Source organism: Leptidea sinapis, chromosome 23 (genome assembly GCF_905404315.1).
Source record: "Leptidea sinapis chromosome 23, ilLepSina1.1, whole genome shotgun sequence".
NCBI classification, from domain to species: Eukaryota; Metazoa; Arthropoda; class Insecta; order Lepidoptera; family Pieridae; genus Leptidea; species Leptidea sinapis.
Genome location: NC_066287.1, coordinates 1,078,835 through 1,098,320, shown reverse-complemented (window position 1 = coordinate 1,098,320; position 19,486 = coordinate 1,078,835). Strand labels below are relative to the sequence as shown.

Sequence of the window (19,486 nt, the reverse complement as noted above, 5' to 3'; positions counted from 1 at the left end):
TAATACCCCACCCCCCAAAGTTTGCTTGGTCTTACCATAGTTACGGTCACGTCTATAAACAACGTAGCGATCATCAAAGAGTTCACTGTCATGCACTCCATCAATTAACCAAGTTTCTGTCAAACACACAATATCATAAGTATTTAAGCAAATGTTTCGATAGAAAGCCGATGTTTTAGTACGTAAACCACGTACGTTTTGATAGTAGATTTTGACCATCATTATAACAAATATTGCATAGGTACAGAATAGTTAGAAAATTAAATGACAGAATAAAGCGCAAGAAACAGTCCACAAAACCACAAAAATATAAGTAATAAAATAAAGAAACTAATTTAATTAAATCATTAGTGTCTACTATAGGCACAATGGGAGAAAAGCAGAGATGTAAGGCGTTTATCGATTACAACTTCGTTTAAAGAAAACTTATTATCGATAGAAGATGTCCTTACCGTACGCCGTACGGAGTTCGACCTTGCCTTTGAATAACGCCGCCCGCGACCGTCCAAGAGATACCACCCACGCCGGCACGTGTACTACGCTGCCAAAGAAAAGCCGCCAGTATCTTAAGACGTGTATTTTAATAATTTTTTTAATCATATCGTGTCTGTAGGTACATTAAATATAAGAAAAACTATATTATGATGTTTTCAGTGACAAGCTCCCCGTAACCTGGGAAACCTGCTGACACCAATTTGACACGACGCCTCTACACGAAGCAGCCCGAGCAAAAATGCGTAACAACGGCGAAGAGACCAAATTCTTTGTTTGTAAGCATGTTGTTTTATTATTTCCTTTTATATTTATTAATCTTTCCAGAGTTCAGCAAATCAACAAGTCCTGAGGATGATTCGTGTAGCGGCGAAACATGTATAATTGATTTCAGCAAAGTTTCTCGTTGTCAATTAACGCGGTCGTAACTCTCCGTCCCTAAAATCTATGTCATATGAGCGAGCGGGCCATGCATCCAGCAAAAATTTAGCGGAATAAATCCTTTAAGGGTACGTTAGTCGACTGCTCAAACTTGTTGTTGTGCGTAGCCTAAATATATGCTATATCATACAAAATCATCTGCAATACACGCTGTAAAGAGCAGTAAGAAGTTAGTGTGTGCCTGAGCGCACTTGCTTCTTACTGCTCTTTACTTTTAATGATTTATAGCGAAAACAGGCGATTTATCGTACGGATATTTTGAAGAAACTACTGATTATACCTGTTCAAAATACAATTATATGAATTTTTATGTAACTAATTAATCTTTGTATGGTAACAGTTTTGCCATTTTCAAACTCCATAAGTGGAATATTTACGCCCACAGATGTGTTCAAGTTTCGATGCCAATAACTTTCAAGACATTATTTTATTTCCTTTTTGTTTACATACTTTGCATTTATTACTTTACATTTTAAACGTACACCGTCAATCAGGGTAGTAATCGCCATACTACTTTAATTGTATTGAAGAATGGCCGACTAGCGGAGCGTTAAGAAATTAATACATAAAATTTATTACTTTACACTGGACGGAGCTATAGCTTTCTTTGAATTGTTGCCACTCCTACACATGTGTATTGTCATCTTTGTCCATTGTCGGAACCTTTTGCATGACTAATAAGGATAGATGATATAAGTTGGCAACGTCGCACTGTACGTGTAAATTGTGTCAGCTAGGGTATTACCGAGTCGGTCAAACCATTGCGATTTGATGCTTAAATTAAGTATAATATTCGTAGAATTGATTTGTTTTGTTAAAAATCTATTGAAAAAGTGAAAATATGTCATGTGCAGCTGTATTTTGTTCATCCAGAACAAGAAAAGAACTTATACAACTTTATACTTAATGATTTTGTATTAGATATTCGATAAAAATTAAAGATTTACATGTTTTCAGTGTAAAACTACCAGAAAACAGCGATTGTATGAAACATTCAGTCATTGATAGATTGACAGATGGCGGCTATAATCTTGTAATAAACGGAGATCCAAATCCACTACGTTTTAAGTAACTGTTCGCTTTCAAACTAAGCCGGAGTATACTTTGTAGCCTTAATATAATTACTATTTCAAAGTTATGTCAAAATGCACTGCACGTTTCATACTAAACTAAATTTCTATTTTTATGGAGGAGATAGGAGGCAGTCCCGCCTCCTAATACATAGTATTTACATCCTCTTTGAAAACTACAACTACCTAGTACAACTAGTAGAAATGACATACGCACATATTTAACAATTTGCATGCATTAGAAGCTACTCGTATCACTCCATCCAGGGTAATAATTGATCCGAGCTGTTACCCCGTTTATTTAATGATACTATTTTAACTTCTACTTCAGTTTAATTACACAACTGAGTGCAAATAAGGATTAAGTTATTATATAATTAGTAATAAAACTTATAAGAGATTAAATAATATTAAATTGCTATATACTGATAAAATGTAACGACTTGACAAATAGTAGGTAATATAGATAGTCGGAAATAGCTGTTATCTTCGAGTGTTATGATAATATGTTTTGCAATAAAGTTAATGCAGTTCCTTATTGCAGTAAATAAAGAAAATACAATGCAAACGATACAACATTGTGGTCGCCGGTATAAGAGTGTTGACCTCAGTCGGCGATACTTCTATTGGTAGTAATCGGTGATTTACTATTACTATACTGGTCTACTAGATATATCATCAGATTACATATTTTTTTTTCATATTTGTCCTTTTATCGTGTTCAAATTCAATCATTGAATTGGTGTTGGCAATACTACTGGTCTACATCATTATTTAACATGGCAACAAAAAAGGTCCCTATTACTATTACTTTTTAATGACTTGTTTTACGGACCTGGGTTAATCACTCTTGTGATTTTATGATTAGGATCAAATGAGCCTTACTTGCAACTGACCGGTTTTTTTCTTTATCTTTAAAAATCATCTACTACGGTACGTAGGTACACGAAATGTGTACGATACAAAAATAAATATTTTTTTTAAATAAATAGTTCTGTTGAAAAAAAAATTCGATAATATAATATGTACATATATATTACCTAACCGATACGACTTACGGACCATCAAACTTTGTAAACACACTGCCAACTTAAAGGCCGACAACGTATTTTTCTTAACCCGTGTTGTCACGAATGTCTATGGGCGGTTGCCTCAGCACGGACGCCCCACCGAAGTGATAACTTAATCTCATATAAGTTGAACTATTTCATATTTAAATTGTTTAACTTGAGAAAAGCTTAGGTTATTACTTAAATTTTATGTATATTATATTATGTATATGATAATGTAAGGAAAGGTTATATAAATGTTAAATTTATTTTATTCTTAGTTTCAATTCTTGATTATATATATTTGAATTTTGTGTATCCACATTATAAGTATTATTATTTAATCCTATAAAAGTAACAATTGGTTAGATTGAGATTGGAGGAGCCTGTCTACCGCTGCCGTATGCATCAGAGAAAGGACAGACTGGCACCGTAACGCGTTACGTTACGAAGCGGTTTACCCTCCCATAAGAAGTTATCACTTAAAAATTATTTTGTGGTGCCTATATGCACAAAGTTTACATCGGTTGTCATTACACCTTACTTCGTAGGTCCAAGAATTAGAGGAAAATGCAGTCTGTTACAATTGCACGATAAGATAACGTTATGGTCCATGCGTCATGCTCGTGAACGGGCGCCCCTTATTGTGTCTGGATGATACAGTTATCAGAAACTCTGTTTTTAAAAATACAGTTATTTATATTATAATATACATAAGTATTCATAGGTTTATGTATATTTTTATAATCGCCAGTAAAATGCTAGCATATTACCTTTCTTTTATTATAGTGTTTGTGGATTGATGCATCTACTATAGTCAGTACATATCCTTCGTGTTTTTATTTATAAATTTACGTTTATTTTTAGACTTACTCATGTAAGGCTTTGATTATTTGACGTTTGCGTATTTTTGTTGCATTACTTAACTATATATTATAACTCAACCTTTTCAATGATGATAAATCAATAAAGGTAAATGATAAAAAGAAAAATATTTTTACATTCATAAGTATCATTTTACTGACCTGAATAAATAAAGTGGTTTTGATTTTATTTGATAGGAACGGTCTATACCTACCTCTCAGGGGAGGTCAACTAGAGTTCAGCCTATATTTATATTAATACACGTGGGTGTGTAATTAGCTGATTCATAAATCTTACACCTACCCTTCGATAAAAGCACCAAGATATAATAACAGTCAAGATGTACTCTATCATCAAACGTAATTTTGTTAAGTTTACGTATAATAAAGATTGTGACTTATAACTTTCTTGTATCCGGAGGCACAATAGTGCCTCAAGCCAAGTACACGTTCAACAACATATGTAATAATGTGTGTGAACGTGTAGGCGTGAGGCTATAGTGCCTCTATTCTCGAGTCAGATGTCAACATAACCTCACCATATTATGTGTTCCGTCTGACGTCTGAAGTCCTTTATGAGAGTACATCGCTCCTTTCGACGTTCCGTCACTAGATGTCGCTACTAGTTTCCGCGCCGAGCAGTGCTGAGAGTCACTCTATCCATTGCTTCCGGTTTCAAATGGTACCAACCGATGCCAATGTTAAGCAAGCCACCATGTTAGTTCGTCATTGTTGCGTCGTTCTTCGATCCGAACGGACCGATCCTAGATTCACTGAATAATTTTTAGAATTTTCGAGAAGTAAAGTAGAAAATTCATTTAATGTACAATTTTTAAATAAATTACTTCTTTATATATTTTTAGTGAGTTTCTGTGCCGTGCTTCTAGAATGGAAAATTTAGGTGAAGATTCCTCTAGAGCCTCGGAGGACAATAATTTTGAGGATTTTTCTGATCCTACTGCTGATAAGGTTCTCGTTGAAAATACCGTACCTATCGTTTCAAGGAGAAAGCGGGCAAGCGAACAGCAATCATCGGAGGGTAGTTGATCATCGCAAGACTCATCAGATAACGAGGGTAGTAATGCCTCTAAGCGACGTAAAACCTGTGACGATTTAGGACTAGATCAAAGGTTTGAAATGTTATCCTATCAGCTGGTGAGTTATTTAAACAATATTATGCATGAAAAGTTTAAATTGCCGAGCCCTTCATGTAATCAAACCACTGTTACATCAAACGCTGTTAATCAGGAACAGTTTTTGCGTCCTCCAATCGGCAGTAAACATAAATTTGACATATCTGATCTTAGTGTATCTGTAAAAGAGCCTACCTTGCCAAAGGCAAGTTCATATAGGGTCACTAAACTCAGTGCCTTACAGCGTTTCGATACCTGCGAATGTAATTCAGTTCGTTATACCGACGTGCAAAAGAAATACATTGCATGTCCTGGTTTTATGGAACTGAGAGTAAATGAAGAGTTGAGGCGGTTTGAAGAGCAGGGTAGCGCCTCGAGAAATGTGCACAATGAACGCAGTTTTGCGGCTATTTCAAATGCTATTATGGCTCAAAATGAGTCCTTGAACACTGCACTTCAAACTCTTGTAGACTGGTCGGATAGACCAGAGACCACCCTAACGCCCTTAGCTTTATACGATAAACTGAAAGAACTGTTTGGTAACCAGTCTAGTTACAAAAATGTCTCAAATGATATCCTTCAAATAATTAGTGGTAAACGAGCAGAAGCTTTGGAAATGCGACGGCGATCTCTCCTGGCTGCAATGAAAGACAATTATATGAGAGAGGATATACAAAAGATACCACCGAGTGCCGAATATATGTTTAGTCCTGAAGCGTTGTCAGTCTACATACAAAAAATCGGGGGTGTAGATAAACTTCATATAAAACCGTTGCCGCAGGCCAATAAAGCTCGTGCGAAGTCGCCCACTCCCTCAACGTCATATCAGGACAAATCATTTCAGCCTTGCACTAATAAAACAAAAAGAGACAAGAAGTTTTTCAACAATAAAAGAAACCAAGACAACTCATCTAAAAAAAGGGGGGGCGAAAGTTTAGCAATAGCAAAAAGCCAACCGGCCACAGTAAGTGACTCGGTGTTTTCGGGGGGTTGCCTAGCGCTCCATCACCAAAAATGGAAGATTTTGCATGCTCCAAAAACAATTTTACAAATGGTGATGGAAGCACGTTTACCTTTCAATCAAAAACCCCCATTAATATTTCCTACTCCGGAGGTTATGAATATCTTTCATACCCCTGTATCTCCTCAAATGACAGACGAAATTCAAAAATTGATTACCTACGCTACGTGTTTTGGAACTGGCCCCCTTATCTCCAAGTTTTATATGTCCAATGTTTCTAATCAGAAAATCAAACGGAAAGAACCGAACGATCTTGAATTTGAAGCCGCTAAACCAATACATGAAACCGAAGCCTTTCAAGCTTTTCAATCACTATCAGATGCACATGTTTTTACAGCCACACGACTGGATGGCAAAAATCGATATAAGCCAGGCTTATTACCACGTGCCAATCATAAACTCCCACAGGCGGTACCTTCGCATCAGCTATCAAAACCAACTGCTACAAATGACATGTTTGCCTTTTGGTCTTTCGGCAGCGCCAAAAATGTTCTCCTCCATAGCAAATTGGATCGCAGAAATCCTGCGAGCGAAAGGAATACGTCTGATTGTATACCTGGACGATTTTTGCCTAGTACACCAGTCCCAAGAGCAGCTTCGACTACATGTTGAGATTGCACTAGAACTTCTGAGCAACCTCGGATGGTGTGTCAATTTCGAAAAGTCTGTCGTTACTCCGACACAGACGATGGAATTTTTGGGCATAACGTGGGACACACGGAGCAATTCCAAGTCCTTGCCAAACGAAAAGGTGCAAAAAAATTCGACATTGCCTTCAACAGCGGTTGGAGATCGGCAGTTGTACCCTCAAGCAGGCGCAACGCCTCTTAGGGTATATCAACTTCGCAACCTTCATCACCCACCGGGGAAGGATGCATTGCCGCAGTCTTCAACGTCACTGCCACCTACTGAAAAAGACTCCATTAACAAAAGTCAAGTAGCCAGAAGAGGTTCAAATAGACATGAGTTGGTGGATGGAAAACTTGACATTGAGAACTCCGATTCACGTGAAGATGACACGCACCAACTTTATTACAACCGATGCCTCCGATTACAAGTGGGGAGCACTAGTCAACAACAAAATGGTAGAAGGCAGGTGGCAAGCTCACCAGACAAAATGGCACTGCAATTTAAAAGAGATGTTTGCAGTAAAAGCGGCAATATTGTGCGAAAAGGACAAACTAAGAAACTCCAGAGCCATTCTTCAGAGCGACAACAAGACTGTTATAGCTTACATAAAAAACGAAGGAGGGACGAGGTCACAACATCTACTAGAGATGGCGAAGGATCTTCTTAAGCTGACAGACAGGCTAAATATTCTGTTAGTGCCGCATTTCCTGCCCGGGAAATACAATATCGAAGAGGATCATTTATCCCGAAACAGGAAAGTTGCCGAGTGGCACCTGACAAGAGAGGCTGTAAAACCCATCTTCGCCAAATGGGGAATTCCAGAGTTCGATCTGTTTGCCTCCGCCAACGTCCATGTTGTTCAAAATTATGCTACTCTAGACTTACTAGACTCGAGCGCCTGCTTTCAGGACGCATTCAGCAGGCCTTGGCGCTTCAAGTTGGCTTGGGTGTTTCCTCCACCCAGTCTCCTACCGAGAGTTCTACAACACATGAACACGGCCACCGGACGGTACATAACAATAGCACCGAAGTGGGAAAAGTGTTTTTGGAAGCCCGATCTGAAGAGCAGAGCAGTAACCCGTCTAATGAAAATCTTGAATTTAGACACGTGTCTTATAGACACGGTGACAGGGAAAGCTCCAGCACAGGTTCACAGCCTGCAGTTGGAAGCTTGGCTTCTTTCGGATGGGATACATTAATAGAAAACTGGTCACAACAGGAAAAAGACCTACTATCTAAATGCTGGCGAGATTCTACATTAAAAACTTACACACCAATCTGGAATAAATGGATTCAATGGTGTTCACAAAACCAAATTAAACACCAAAAACCTGCTGCCAGCGAAGTTGCTCGATATTTAGCAAAATTACATATCATGGACAAATTAGCTTATCGAACGATTCTGGTTCATAAATCCGTTATTGCTTCGGTCTGTGAAACTACATCTGAGATGAAATTATCTTCAAATCCTCTAGTAAAACATATTCTAAAAGCTATATCAATATCAAAGCCATGTCCACCAAAGGCACCAATATGGGATGCAAGAGTTCTAATTGCTCATTTGAAGAACACAGATCCTAACCTAGACAGTTTGTTTGAGGTTTCTCAGCGAGCAGCGGCAATTCTACTGCTACTGTGTGGACGTAGAGTGCATGACTTAACATTATTACATTGCGATTCCAGCCGATTTATAGAAGAATGCGATAAAATTACGTTACGTCCCGAATTTGGATCTAAAACACATACTGTACACCACCAGCAATCGGATTGGATACTATCACCGCATCCTGACCTCCATATAAACCCAATATTTTGGGTGCGTCGATTAGTGGAGCTCTCCAGCGCAGTTAGGGGCTCATTTACTAACCTTTTTATAACCACAAGAGCTCCGTATAAACCAGCATCACGAACTATTACAGGCGGTTGGCTGAAACGTCTGTTATTAGATGCAGGAATTAACGCTTCTCCTGGCAGTTTCAGGTCGGCTGTAGCCTCGTTAAACTGGATAGAACACTATCCTATTGATGAGATTTTGGCAAAAGCAAATTGGCAACATGAAACAACTTTTAGAAAACATTATTTCAGAACAATGCAATCTTCATCGCATTCAAACGAAAAATCACTGTCGGAATTATTTTCTGTAAAATAATATTAATTAATTGTCCCATCACATTGTTGCATTTATTCAAGCCACCGGTGGTAACAAACACGTCTCTCATAAAGGACTTCAGACGTCAGACGGAACACATAATATACTAATTTTACCTTACAATAAAATTGTTATTATGTTTCCTTAGACGTCTGAAGTCGTAGTGATGCCTACCTGGTGCATCTACATCATTTATGATCCTTACAATGACGAACTAACATGGTGGCTTGCTTAACATTGGCATCGGTTGGTACCATTTGAAACCGGAAGCAATGGAAAGAGTGACTCTCAGCACTGCTCGGCGCGGAAACTAGTAGCGTCATCTAGTGACGGAACGTCGAAAGGAGCGATGTACTCTCATAAAGGACTTCAGACGTCTAAGGAAACATAATAACAATTTTATTGTAAGGTAAAATTAGTATATTTTTAACTCGATTTATTTTATTACTACTTTCATAACAACACTTTACACTCACTTTAAATAGTTTAATTATTAGTTCTTTTTATAAAACACCAAAAATTATATCGTTTTTTTTGTATTATTTAGCGTAATGCTAATTTATAAAATTTTCGCTCCCCCGTTTTTTGATTCTACGAGAGATTTTCCTAATTTCGGTCGAATTTTCATTTTGAAGTCGACTTACTAGATGTATATAGATATTTCGCTTCAATTATTACAATTGCCGTAGAACTGCGGTTACGTACGCTTTTTGTGCATTAGGTCCCAGGGTGCATTAGGGTCCTGGGGTACGTCTTGATTTTTTTTAATTACTTAATTTTTTTATCACGATTTTTAATTTTTATTATTATGACAAGCATTTTTATTTAGTTTCACCTGTCCCGTTGTCTGTCCGTAATCAAATCTTGCAAGTTAAATTTTACTCACTTTTTTTCCTGTTTTTTCGTTTGCTTTTTTGTAAATTAATTTTATCAAAAATAACCTCAATATTATTACTTTTTTATTGACATTGTTATTTTTGAAATATTAATAATATGAAAATGTGTCAGTCGACAGTTTTGGTCCATTCAATGGGAAACGAGTGCCATCTTGTGTTAAAATATAAAACTACGATAAATAAATTTATCAGTTTCTTTTCACTTTTTTGGTTCACTTAGTGTATACAAAAAATAATCCGAGCAACTGGAGTACACTGAAGAAGGGTCGAAAATACTTGGTACAAATATCCACTTATTTTGGCTGGTGATTTCAACATCAACTTCGCTGATAAAAAATCAGAGCGGTTGACAACTTTTCTTTCGAAAATATTGAATTTGAAAATGAATTATGATCCACAAGAATCCACAACAAAATATGGGACCACCATTGACGCGGTATTGTCCAGATATTTAGAAGATTTGAACAAAAACAGTTTCACTGTAGAAAATTGCGCTAAGTACACGTTCACAACTCTTGATTTACAAAAATACCAAAAAGAAATTTTCACTTTACAAAAAGATGTAAAATCTGAACACGCCACGTACGTTTGAAAAGTTGTTCGTAATTGTTAAATTTACCACAAAATTTTTTTAATTAAAAATCATAACGGCTACTTGGTCTGTCTTTTCTTTGATTTTACATCTTTTTGTAAAGTGATAATTTCTCGATGGTATTTTTGTAAATCAAAATTGTGAACGTGTACTTGGCGCAATTTATTACAGTGAAACTGTTTTTGTTCAGATAACCTATTTCTGTCAACATTGCTATGAAAAAGACTTCATCATTGTGTAACTATAACAATGAGGGTTTTGATTTTATTTAAAAATAAGAAATATAATAAATTTGAATTGACGTATACGACGACATATTGACGTTTACAGGTCAGCAAGCAGTCGTCAGTAGACAAACGGTACTTTTAATGGTGATTTTTTATTTTCCTGGACCTAATGACACTAACACCCTAAGCCTATATAGAGGTGGGTTAAACTGTTATAATTTTTCAATGAATTATACTGTTGTGTTATATTTTTCTAACTGTTAACTGTCTAATTTTTTTCTTCTTAAATATGCAACTACCGCTGAAAAGGTACTAAATATGCAAAAGCATAAGCAATATGCATTTGCTTATAATCCGGTCTCTAATAATTATAACAGTGTAGTGGAAAATTTTATAATGTGTTATACTGTTGTAAAAATATATTGTAATATAATATAATGTGTTGTGTGTTATAACGCCCATTAAAAAAAAAAGAAACACGCAAATTAATAACCAGTCTAAGGATTGCATCCGAAACTGTAACACCATGTGTAACAACAGTTGTTATCATGGCCATAAGCCTAGTATGCTTGATAGTATCATGTTTTGGTTGGAGCTGATGGCCTTGTCGCCAATACACAAAATTAAAAAAAAACAACTCTGATTATGATTTTTAGGTTAATAATAATTATTGCACCTGAACTTTTGTACAAAAATATTATTATAATAAAAACTAAGACACATACCAAATTAAAGTAAACGACGTTAATTTCATTCTTGCTGGAAGATTTTCACAAATCACGATTAACTCAATGACAATAGTTGGCAAAATAAAGACTAAGCAAGTACATAAGTACGTACTGAAACTGAGAATATTAAATTGCTTACAAAATCAAGATAACCCGCCTACCCAGTACTGCACTTGAATTGCGTATGAACTTTGATGAAACAAGTCTGATGCATATTATAAGTTTCCACTTATAGAAACTTAGTATCTAGTTATACAGATAAGTACTTACGTATATTGTTTATAACAAAGTGCCCTGTATGCGAAACGTGTGCAACCGATGCGCGGTAGCTGCCAGCCGGTAACAAGACGTAAAACACAATTAACAAGTACTCTGTGCAGTGTCAGTGACTATGACTAAGGCCATCCCCAAAGACCGATGACGATCGATCCTGCACTGCTCTCATCCAACCTTTTCCGGTGCTCCTGCCCGTTCGAGATAGATTGCGCAGAATAAATATCGGCACTATGACGACCTATAGTATATAGCCCAGTGGTTAGTGACCCTGCATACTGAGGTAGAGGTCCCGGGTTCGAATCCCGGTAGGTGCAAACATATTATATAATGAATATAATAATAATAATAATATTGACACACTTTTTACACAAATTATCTTGCCCCAAGTTAAGCATATGTGTTATGGGTTACAAGACAATGATATATTTGATACAATATACTTACTTAAACATACATATATTCATATAAACATACATAAATACATTTAAACATCCATGACTCGGAAACAAACATCCATATTCATCATATAAATGCTTGCACCTACCGGGATTCGAACCCGGGACCTCTAGCTTAGTAGGTAGGATCGCTAACCACTCGGCTATACAGGTTGAATATTTATTTATGTATGTTTAAGTAAGTATATTGTATTAAGTATATCATTGTCTCGTAGTACTTATAGTACAGGCTATGCCTAGTTTCAGGCAAGATAATTTATGTAAAAGTGTGTCAATATAATATCATTAAATTATATAATTATTATTGATGGTTGGTGCTAGCACCAGTTTTAAGTGGGTTCATTTAACAACAGTCTACTTAAGTCATGGTAGTGAAAGTTTAAATTGAACTATCGTTTAATACTGAGCAGAGGGCCTACCATCAACTTTTAATAAGCGATGTGATTCCGTTGCAGTTCAGTTTAGGTACTTAAACTGAATCGCTAAAATTCGTACCATGAAGTGCCTTTTACTGAATAGCGTTTGGATTGCTTAAGAAGAATGTACTCTCTTACTCGAACCATATGCGTTGCGTTTCGAAACCTAAAATGATATGATTTTAGCCGGGTTTTTTGCGTAGAAAATACTAAAAATACATTTTAAAATTGCGCTTTATAGCGTCAAATTATAAATCATTAAGGCCTTTTTTGTACTTATTAAATAATAGTAATATAAATTTATATAGTTCTTTGAATTACAAATTAAATGTTTGCTTAGGTGTTTTCGTAAAAATAACGAGTTATGAACGCATCCATTGATGTTTGATTTGACAGGAGCATAGAGTACATTTTTTTTAATTCGTTCTTGAGAACAGGCCCTTACTGCCTCATCTTTAGTATTTTCATGTTCGGTATTTATTTTCAATTTATATTTACAAAAAAGTCCAATACAGTATTCTCATCTTTCAACAATAAAATTTTCCTTTTCTGTATGTTTTCATTATTTTTTTAAAGTTATTAACAACACGATTCACTTTCCTCCTCTTTCGAAGGAAGGAGCAAACTTTTTTCGAATCGCTCACTTTGACACATAAGCTATTAAGTTCATGTTGAAATATTACCTCATGGTACGAATGAATTATATCAGTTTGCGATTCAACTGATATCATTATTTACATTCAATTGACATCATTGCGATTTAATCAGTTGATTTGACGTCAGCCTAAATTAGATAGCTCTAATCACGTCGTGGTACTAAATAGCAAAGCATTTCATTTTAGGTTGTCAACTGAATCGCAATTAGAGTTCATGGCAGGCCCTCAGATCGTTATATTATTTTTATTACAGTTATCGAATTATTCTATAGGAAATAAATAAAATGGCATCTCATTATATACCGAAGTTACGCGAAGTGAACTTGCATTGGGGGAAACTACACAAATCGTCAATGCGGGACTACCAATAAATAAAATTTTGGCGATTTAGGGGAAACTTTTACCGAAGCAAATATATAGGAACTGTAAGCAAAGAGGTCTTGTTCATATTAGAGATCTCATTATTCAGCTGTGGGCTGAAATGCTTGAATTTCAAATAATTTAACTTCATATATTATGACGCGAAAACGAACAATCTAAAATCTGAGAGACAATGAATTGGGTTGAAGCTAGAACGGTCGCCTTTCAATCAAAATAGATAATTAAATAATATTATATGAGAAGTGATATGTAACAGGGACTGAATAAAATATATTATGGAAGAAAAAAGATTTGATTAAGGCGACACTAAATGCCAGCGACCTTGAGCGATATGAGTTCACGGTTGCCGGCCCGCTATCTAACAAAGCCAATATTTTCAAAATACTTGCGTGGAAAACGTATCATTTTAACATGCGCAAACAGTTTATATGCTTACAAATCTCATTATTGATTACTATCTGATTAAATGTACCTACACAAAAAAGTACAAGCATCATGCCGAGAAAAAACTTGTTTAACTGCAAAGAAGTGTGTTTGTGTTAGATATGTGTTAACTATAACCAACAGCAAGCATTAGCAACCTACAAATAAGACTTAAAGGTATGTGTAACATCATTAAGTAGTGTTCATAGCCCAAAATGGTATATTTTCACCACAAACTTGTCTAAAAACACCTTGTTTGCGTGTTTTCTGCTTACCCATCGCCTTAATTCTACGATCTAACGTGTGGTAAAGAGGCCACTTACCAAAGTGCACTGACGGGCTTGCTAATATAATATATACCTCACAATAAATTTCATGATATATATCCATCATTTATTGTCTATAATTGAACTATTTATGTACGGAAATAGAACGAGCGAGACGAAACGGTGAAATAAACTAGCAATAATTATTTAAAAAAAATTGCGACTTCTTCTGTCAAGACGCAATTTTTTGGTTTGTTTCGGTCTGAAGGGTGCCGCAGCTAGTGAAATTACTGGGCAAATGAGACTGAACATTTTATGTCTCAGGGTTACGAGCGCAATTGTAGTGCCGATCAGAGTTTTTGAAGAATCCTGAGCGGCACTGCATTGTAATGGGCAAGGCGTATCAATTACCATCAGTTGAACGTCCTGCTCGTCTCGTTCCTTATTGGCATAAATAAAAATTATAGTTCATAATATGAATCTGACCATATTGTATTTAAATTAGGTACATACCAAACTGTAAACATAGAAAGTTGAACCTTATCATCCCACTTAAAATCTATTCAATAATTAAAACCCTTTCGTCATCAGAATTCATCAAGTCTCTCAGAGCACAGCCCAGCATCCCTCACCCACGTCGCAATCATTATGAACATCATAACGATACCAAAACATTCCTAGCCGTGCGACACTTAGCTCTATTATTAACGTCACTTGGGAACCATAATATGTGGGGAGAACTAAACGGCACAACCCTTTTTCAACATATGATATTATAGATGTTTGCAGACGCAGACGGTATTCGTGTTAAATTACGCGTATGTCGTAAATGTGTACGTCGCAAACTGCTTCAGGTAGGCATGAGCAAAAACTACGCGCCTTATGGCCGATGAAGTAAAGAGTGTTAAGGCGAAGAGTAAGCAGAAAACACGCAAACAAGGCATTTTTAGACAAGTTTATTAGATACACTACACAGTTGTAGTGCCGTTCAGAATTTTTGGGGTTTTTCAAGAATCCTGAGCGGCACTGAATTGTAATGGGCAGGGCGTATCAATTACCATCAACTGAATGTCCTGCTCGTCTCATCCCTTATTTTCATAAAAAAAAAATAGGATGCTATGAGAGAATATATAAGAAAACTATTGAAACAAGCTATGAGACCAAGCAAAATAAACTATCTTATAAACAAAATGCGAGTCAGAACTTGGTCAGAGCGTAGTGTGCCAAACGGCACTTCCGATTTTGGTGTATATGAAAGATCTAGTGCCAAATGGCACTGGTCGATTTTGACAGATACGCTCAAAAATTGCTAGCCTATAGGTTAAGTAAATTAGACTATAAGTATTGAATAAATGTTCCAATGAATTAATCAAGAAGTTTCATTATATTATGTACCTTCAACGTTGAGCTGTATGGAGTAGGACTGCGCCTGGCCCACTCCGTTGCTGACCTCGCACGTGTAGGTGCCCTGGTCCTCGTATCCGGCTCGCTTCACCACCAGCGTCTTGCCGTAATTGTCCTGCGTGATCCGCTGAGACGAAAGAATCGTTCGACCGTCTTTCTTCCACACCACTTGAGGCAGTGGCCTGCAGACAAACATTTATCACAAACCTATATACTATAAAATTTATATAAATTATAGATATACTATAAAATTAAAGAAAGCCATAAAAGCCTATTTACTTCATGAGGTTTTTTTTTGGGAAAGGAGGACAAACGACTATACAGGTCCCCTGTTGTTAAGTGATCACCGTCGCAAACAATCTCTTGCAACACCAGAGGGTACACATGTCGAATCGTCCCGGAAACACCGCACAAGAAAGCTCATTCCACAGCTTTGTAGTACATGGAAGAAAGCTCCTACTTTGTGGCGTGGCTTGCAAAGGTGGAATTCGGCGGCAGGAATCAGGTGAAACAGCTCATCGGAACACTCCCCGTGATAATTGCGGTAGAAGACACACAACGAAGCGACGTCTCTACGCAACGCCAAGTTATCCAGGCGTTATTCATCATATGACACGCATAATATCTCCCTGTACAATGAAAATTATATTCTACACGAGGGCCAAATACACCCGACTCTAGCCGATAGTACTGCCACAGTTTTAAGCCCCGAAATCAAACATTAAAATCAAACTATCTACATACATCTATACTGATATTATAAAGAGGAAAGATTTGATTGTTTGTTTGTTTGCATTGGAGAGCCTCTGCAACTACTGAACCGATTTGAATAATTCTTTCACCGTTGGGAAGCTACATTATCCCGAGTGTTATAGGCTATATAACATTATCAAAAAATTTGGGATCCGTACGGGAACGTACCATAGGGGAATACGAATGCGAACGACGTCGCGGGGTATCAGTTAGTATAATATAAAAAGAGACACCGACCTTGTATAGGAAATTATCTAAAACAAAAACCCTCCCCTAATTACATCTACATTTTGATTGCTAACGTGAACCAGTGGGATGCTTCTTTGCACAGGATACCGGCTATATTATGGGTACCACAACGGCGCCTTTTTCCACCGTGAAGCAGTAATGTGTAAACATCACTGTGTTTCGGTCAAAAGGGCGCCGTGAAATTACTGGGCAAATGCGACTTAACATCCTATGTCTTAAGGTGACGAGCGCAATTGTAGTGCCGTTCATATTTTTGGGTATTCAAGAATACTGCACGGCACTACATTGTAATGAGCAGGGTGTATCAATTACCATCAGCTGAACGTACTGCTCGTCTAGTCCCTTATTTTCATAATAAAAATGAACATGATACAAAAATAATTCAAAACAGCTAAAATTTTTTCACACTACACAATATAAAGAAACATCCTCGTAAATATTAATTATTTCCTGAAAGCCTTTTCAGCAAATAATTACGATGAAGAATCTAGACGTATTTAAATGTAACCTGGCCGCGGTCGCTTCTAGAAGCCTGTCGTAATTTGTAATGTAAACGGGGAGCTCGTTTAAATATGTTCTCTCGTTTTATTTTTCATATTAGCCGAGCCGGAAACTCGCAACGCAATCTTGGCTGGAGTATTCTCAAACGTCGTAACTCACGAGTGCCATTTCACGTCTCTCTAATTAATTGGGATCGCTATTTTTAATGTCGCCTTACTAACGTTATTAATTACTTTGAATTTTTTTAAATGATAATAAGGGACGAGACGAGGCTCAGGATTCTTGAAAAACCCAAAAATTCTGAGCGGCACTACAATTGCGCTCGTAACCTTGATACATAAGATGTTAAGTCTCATTTGTCTAAAATTTCACTAGCTACGGCACCCTTCAGGCGCGTATATATTCTTTGGTGTGCACTGCAGCCGAGCACCCGCCACCCGCGTGCCCCTTTGTTGTGTTTAGAATTTCAAGGTCATCAGTAATATTCTAGATCTAAACTGTAATAGTGCAATTTGCACGAATATTTAAACTACAAATACAAAGTAAATGAATCCGTATAGCTCTTATTTCGCCTTCGTGTTATATCCCTTATATTTGGTTTTTAGTTATTATTATTCTCCGTAAGTAAGTAGTTATTCTAGTGGTCGTATCTTATTTAGTACCCACAAAAATAGAACTCAGCGCGGTTAGAGAAGTTTTTACTTAAAATCTTCATTTTTATAAGTAAAGCTGCGTCCTTTTTGTTCCTGGTTTACATCAATGATTTACCATTTCTTATTCAAAATAAATATGGTATTATACTGTTTGCTGACGATACATCTTTGTTATTTAAAATAAAACGCCAGCAAAAAATTTCTATCAGGTTGACAACGATATTTTTGAAGTAGTAAATTGGTTTAATGCTAATAACTTACTTTTAAACGAAAGGAAAACAAAATGTATTACATTTACGCTTCCAAATATAAAGCACCAACCAACACCTATATAAATTAATAATGACAAATGACATTCCTAGGCCTTACATTAGACTTTAAGCTACAATTGGGTGCTCATATAAAAAACTTATGTAATAGACTAAGCTCTGCAGTATTTGTAAATGTAAAAACTATGTTTGCAAGATATATAAGAGTGAAGGTATTTCATACCATACGAAATTATATAAAAGAACGTCGTATTTGTATTTTATCACGATTTTATTTCTTATTTACAAATAAATCTCAAATTATTAACGTGGTGGTTCGAGCAACATAGAGAATATGATGTCAACTGCAGCGCGACAAGGACAAATAGGATGTGTCATAGATTAATCAACCAGAAGTGAAATCGTAGGCAGAATAAGAATACATAGCGTTCGTAACCGCTTGATTGCGGAACTTGAGTTTTCTTGTTAGTTAGTGAGCGTCTTTCTTAAATAATATTATGATGATTATAATAAGTTCTGGATTTCAAAGTCTTATAATAAAGGTGGTATAGAATGAGATTAGTAATAGCAGGCTATTTGATATTTTATTAGTACTTAATCTTGGAATGTATGTAACGTACCAGGAGGTCTACTCGCAAAATCGACGACACATTTGGAACGATACGATAATACTCCAAATATACCGCAACTACCCTGTCTGCTGCGGTATGATCGAGGTAGTATATTTTAGGACAATTTAGGAAATAATGTAAAAAAGGCGTTGTTGCAGTGAATGTAATAAGAAATTTAATATTTTTTAATAAACAAGTGCGTATAGTTGAACTATCAAACTACAAAAACAAGTTTTAGAGTAGGTAGCGGACGTAGACAGTAAGTGCTATCTGCTTGCGTAGGAGTTCAGTAACACTGCCCTTTCGGTATATCCCTTGCTAACTGCAGAAGAATCAATGGATCATTTTCTGTTTCTCCCATTATCTTATTGTAATAAACCCTCAACAGAAATACATTCATAAATAATATAATATACAAGAAATAATAAATGTAAACTTAAAACTTTTTGGGAGCCGTCGTTAGTAAAATTGTAAAAATGGAACCCTTATTGTTAATACACATTTCGGTTTTGTTTTGATATGTCTGTATGTTTTTTATTATTTTATGTACAAATAATTTATATCATCATTATGGCTATATATTATAATCAATATTAAATTATTATTTTTTAAATCAATAACACCTAATTTACCTAATTTAAATGTAGTTTTACTACTTTATAACATGAACTCATGAATTAATCGTATTATACGCATAAATCACGGTGTACGGTAAAAAATCATTTCTGGTGAATGATTCTGTGTTTTTGCTATGCAAATGCGAAGCAATTAGCAAATTAGACTTATCTCTTTTTCACTTGCGATAATTGCATTTACTATCCTTCTTTGACGTGTAATCGTAATGTTGTGTGCTATTGTAATGTCTAGGTAACCTATCTATAC

The 19,486-nt window shown here is 36.1% G+C and overlaps 2 protein-coding genes across 13 annotated transcripts in view; one reads left to right on the top strand and one right to left on the bottom strand.

The window, feature by feature from the left end:
* Window positions 1–19,486, bottom strand: part of LOC126971353 (uncharacterized) — a 109,037-nt gene that overhangs the window by 13,185 nt on the left and 76,366 nt on the right. Inside the window, exons 1-2 of one of the 11 annotated variants that reach the window (XM_050817634.1) lie at window positions 11,562–11,631; window positions 453–541 (exon numbers count right to left, since the gene is read on the bottom strand). The exons of 7 other annotated variants lie outside the window; for them this stretch is intronic. The gene's annotated coding sequence lies outside the window, so the exon portion shown is untranslated. Of the gene's footprint in view, window positions 1–452; window positions 542–11,288; window positions 11,469–11,561; window positions 11,680–15,559; window positions 15,754–19,486 lie in introns of those variants that run through there. 3 more of the 11 variants (XM_050817637.1, XM_050817635.1, XM_050817632.1) reach the window with 3 other exon arrangements.
* The window catches only part of LOC126971467 (nascent polypeptide-associated complex subunit alpha), a 115,545-nt gene that overhangs the window by 30,883 nt on the left and 65,176 nt on the right, over window positions 1–19,486 (top strand). The window lies entirely within an intron of this gene.